The sequence below is a fragment of the Schistocerca gregaria genome, unplaced genomic scaffold (genome assembly GCF_023897955.1).
Source record: "Schistocerca gregaria isolate iqSchGreg1 unplaced genomic scaffold, iqSchGreg1.2 ptg000977l, whole genome shotgun sequence".
Lineage (NCBI taxonomy): Eukaryota > Metazoa > Arthropoda > Insecta > Orthoptera > Acrididae > Schistocerca > Schistocerca gregaria.
The window spans coordinates 32501-37500 of record NW_026062329.1 but is presented as its reverse complement, the minus strand read 5'-3'; the positions used below and the strand labels follow the sequence as shown (position 1 = coordinate 37500).

The 5000-nt window shown below is 52.2% G+C and overlaps 1 non-coding gene across 1 annotated transcript in view; it reads left to right on the top strand.

The window, feature by feature from the left end:
• The first annotated feature begins 3266 nt into the window (after nucleotides 1–3266).
• Nucleotides 3267–5000, top strand: part of LOC126326177 (small subunit ribosomal RNA) — a 1893-nt gene continuing 159 nt past the window's right edge. The window contains exon 1 of the ribosomal RNA XR_007560568.1: nucleotides 3267–5000. This exon is cut by the window's right edge and continues 159 nt beyond it. This is a non-coding gene — a ribosomal RNA (small subunit ribosomal RNA).

Below are 5000 nucleotides of genomic sequence, written 5' to 3'. Positions count from 1 at the left end.
CAATACCACACTCCTCCGACAACTACCATTGCTCAGATAAACCAACACCACCAACACACATCCTACACAGAGGGGCACCAAATATCACCACCCGCCCTCGTGTTATACCACATGAAAAATTGCAGAAGTGAGAGACACAGACCCGCCAGCCTCTTGCTACAAGCATCGAACCGACGTGACGTATCTGACGGTGACTCAGGCATCCGCGTACTGCCACCACTATCCACCCCCCCCCCTCTCTGCCCCCTTCCCACACAATACCAAATTTAACCAACTTTATCGCTTAACCTAACTGTGGTTTTACCAGATTATCGCTTAACCTAACTGTGGTTTTACCAGATTATCGCTTAACCTAACTGTGGCTGTACCAGATTATCGCTTAACCTAACTGTGGCTGTACCAGATTATCGCTTAACCTAACTGTGGCTGTACCAGATTATCGCTTAACCTAACTGTGGCTGTACCAGATTATCGCTTAACCTAACTGTGGCTGTACCAGATTATCGCTTAACCTAACTGTGGCTGTACCAGATTATCGCTTAACCTAACTGTGGCTGTACCAGATTATCGCTTAACCTAACTGTGGTTGTACCAGATTATCCCTTAACCTAACTCAATTTGTCCCTTAACCTAACTCAATTTGTCCCTTAACCTAACTCAATTTGTCCCTTAACCTAACTCAATTTGTCCCTTAACCTAACTCAATTTGTCCCTTAACCTAACTCAATTTGTCCCTTAACCTAACTCAATTTGTCCCTTAACCTAACTCAATTTGTCCCTTAACCTAACTCAATTTGTCCCTTAACCTAACTCAATTTGTCCCTTAACCTAACTCAATTTGTCCCTTAACCTAACTCAATTTGTCCCTTAACCTAACTCAATTTGTCCCTTAACCTAACTCAATTTGTCCCTTAACCTAACTCAATTTGTCCCTTAACCTAACCCACGTTGTCCCTTAACCTAACTCAATTTGTCCCTTAACCTAACTCAATTTGTCCCTTAACCTAACTCAATTTGTCCCTTAACCTAACTCAATTTGTCCCTTAACCTAACTCAATTTGTCCCTTAACCTAACTCAATTTGTCCCTTAACCTAACTCAATTTGTCCCTTAACCTAACTCAATTTGTCCCTTAACCTAACTCAATTTGTCCCTTAACCTAACCCACGTTGTCCCTTAACCTAACCCACGTTGTCCCTTAACCTAACCCACGTTGTCCCTTAACCTAACCCACGTTGTCCCTTAACCTAACCCACGTTGTCCCTTAACCTAACCCACGTTGTCCCTTAACCTAACCCACGTTGTCCCTTAACCTAACCCACGTTGTCCCTTAACCTAACCCACGTTGTCCCTTAACCTAACCCACGTTGTCCCTTAACCTAACCCACGTTGTCCCTTAACCTAACCCACGTTGTCCCTTAACCTAACCCACGTTGTCCCTTAACCTAACCCACGTTGTCCCTTTGCCTAACATAGTTCACTGCTCGGAATCTCTGGTGTCGTTGTTATCCTCATGTAGATGTCTTGCGAGTGTTGCTTACTTTCCACATATTCCCGCTATCCACTGTCAATTGTACTGCAATAGGACTATATCGCCCCCCCCCCCCCCTCTGCCCCTCTCTTTGTGTCTCCGTCCTCTCAAGCTGGTCGGTCTGGCGTTTGAGTGTTAAATGAGCCTCGCAGCTGTTCAGTTGCGTTCAGATGTCGACGCCCTCAGTGTACGTCGTGGTATGGTCTGTGTCCATTGTCCGCTGATGTCGTATGCGTAACCCACACGCTGTACCGATCATCGGTAGTTACGTACAGAGTGAAGTAGTGTGATACGTGTGACCGTACGCTGGCTGTGCCCAACGGTGTCGAATCTCAATTTCCATATGTTGTGCTCGATGCTACTTGTCTCGTCTCCCAATAACAGCTAGGTTGCACTGTGGTACGCCGTAGAGGCGTGTGGGAGGAACGTACGAACGCATTGTATGTCACCCTGGGTCGCTGGGGGTGGTGGTGCGGTGAGTCAGGTCAGGTCAGCGTGAGCCGTGTGATGTAGTGACGCGTGTATTCCGACTTTGTCGTATTGCCTCACACAAAGTGCTACCCTGGTGGACCGCGTTCCATATCTGGGACATGCCGCAGATGCCGGTTGACAGTGGATCGCGGAAGGGACATCGCATACGTGCGCGGGCCACCTTCCACGTGTTCTCTTCTGCACATGTCGCAGTGTGTATGTGGTCTGATGTAGCGTGTCGTGACACATGACATCCTGGCATGCAAGAATTGTTGAATTCGCAAATGTAGGTGGACATCTACGTTTACTGCCCAAGATACGCAAATGAACTGGAAATCCGTTGTTGAGCGGTTGTTCACGCTGGAGGTGAATCTGTGATGGCGACGATCGGTACAGCTATTAACCGGTTGTTTCAGCGGTACCCGCCACATCCACACACGTGACTAGGCCCATGTGGGTATGAAGCGATACGCGGCGGTGGCTTGGTGGGACTGTTCCCGGCCGGTGAAGGGGGGCCGCCCGGCGTGTTGGCCGCGCGCTGCGTGGGCGCACGCGCAACAGGCGGCTGGTGGGGGGCGCCGAGTGGCAGGAGCGCCAGCCGACGGGCTCGGCAGGCGGCGCAGCTACGCTGCGGCGCACCCTGCACGCGGCGCCTGGCGGCCAAAGTTGGTTCAGCCGAGCCCGGTGCGAAGCGCGGTGGACATCTGCAGTGTGCTGGTCTGATTGAGGACTGTGTGCGTTGAGGATGCGCCGCCGCCTGGCACTCGGCGCCGCGACGCCGTCTGCTGCTCGGTCGCCCCAGCGGTTCTCGCAGGTGGTTTGTATCGCAGTTGTGCGGACGTGTTGGCGCGTGCGCTGTGCTGGGAGAGTTCGCTTCTGCACCCAAGTGGGGCTTTGCCCTTGTGTGGCGCTGGCGTTGGAGCTGCCGGTCACCATAGGTGGCGCGTGTTGTCTCCCGCCGGCAATGCCACGACAGCACGCTCCCGGGCCTCTGTCGGCAGCGGCAAGCTCAGTTGGGAGCAAGGGTGTTCGCACTAAAACCGTCTACTCGCCTAACTCCGGGCGATTGCGCCTCTCTCGAAACCGACCAAGTACCTAGGACGGCGCTGCGCGCCGCCGGGACCTGAGAGGGTTTCGAGGTGTATCGTGCAGGGGAGCTCGGCCTCCTCCTGTTTGCAGAATAATTGAGCGGACGCTTGCGTGTTCGCGCGGGCCCCCGGGACACACTCCCGGGCGGCCGGCTGCTCAGCTCTAGTTGACGCAGCTCCCTGGTTGATCCTGCCAGTAGTCATATGCTTGTCTCAAAGATTAAGCCATGCATGTCTCAGTACAAGCCGCATTAAGGTGAAACCGCGAATGGCTCATTAAATCAGTTATGGTTCCTTAGATCGTACCCACGTTACTTGGATAACTGTGGTAATTCTAGAGCTAATACATGCAAACAGAGTCCCGACCAGAGATGGAAGGGACGCTTTTATTAGATCAAAACCAATCGGATTGGCTTGTCTGGTCCGTTTGCCTTGGTGACTCTGAATAACTTTGGGCTGATCGCACGGTCCTCGTACCGGCGACGCATCTTTCAAATGTCTGCCTTATCAACTGTCGATGGTAGGTTCTGCGCCTACCATGGTTGTAACGGGTAACGGGGAATCAGGGTTCGATTCCGGAGAGGGAGCCTGAGAAACGGCTACCACATCCAAGGAAGGCAGCAGGCGCGCAAATTACCCACTCCCGGCACGGGGAGGTAGTGACGAAAAATAACGATACGGGACTCATCCGAGGCCCCGTAATCGGAATGAGTACACTTTAAATCCTTTAACGAGTATCTATTGGAGGGCAAGTCTGGTGCCAGCAGCCGCGGTAATTCCAGCTCCAATAGCGTATATTAAAGTTGTTGCGGTTAAAAAGCTCGTAGTTGGATTTGTGTCCCACGCTGTTGGTTCACCGCCCGTCGGTGTTTAACTGGCATGTATCGTGGGACGTCCTGCCGGTGGGGCGAGCCGAAGGGGTGCTTTCGCGTCCCGAGGCGGACCCCGTTTAAATCCTACCAGGGTGCTCTTTGTTGAGTGTCTCGGTGGGCCGGCACGTTTACTTTGAACAAATTAGAGTGCTTAAAGCAGGCAAGCCCGCCTGAATACTGTGTGCATGGAATAATGGAATAGGACCTCGGTTCTATTTTGTTGGTTTTCGGAACCCGAGGTAATGATTAATAGGGACAGGCGGGGGCATTCGTATTGCGACGTTAGAGGTGAAATTCTTGGATCGTCGCAAGACGAACAGAAGCGAAAGCATTTGCCAAGTATGTTTTCATTAATCAAGAACGAAAGTTAGAGGTTCGAAGGCGATCAGATACCGCCCTAGTTCTAACCATAAACGATGCCAGCCAGCGATCCGCCGCAGTTCCTCCGATGACTCGGCGGGCAGCCTCCGGGAAACCAAAGCTTTTGGGTTCCGGGGGAAGTATGGTTGCAAAGCTGAAACTTAAAGGAATTGACGGAAGGGCACCACCAGGAGTGGAGCCTGCGGCTTAATTTGACTCAACACGGGAAACCTCACCAGGCCCGGACACCGGAAGGATTGACAGATTGATAGCTCTTTCTTGATTCGGTGGGTGGTGGTGCATGGCCGTTCTTAGTTGGTGGAGCGATTTGTCTGGTTAATTCCGATAACGAACGAGACTCTAGCCTGCTAACTAGTCGCGTGACATCCTTCGTGCTGTCAGCGATTACTTTTCTTCTTAGAGGGACAGGCGGCTTCTAGCCGCACGAGATTGAGCAATAACAGGTCTGTGATGCCCTTAGATGTTCTGGGCCGCACGCGCGCTACACTGAAGGAATCAGCGTGTCTTCCTAGGCCGAAAGGTCGGGGTAACCCGCTGAACCTCCTTCGTGCTAGGGATTGGGGCTTGCAATTGTTCCCCATGAACGAGGAATTCCCAGTAAGCGCGAGTCATAAGCTCGCGTTGATTACGTCCCTGCCCTTTGTACACACCGCCCGTC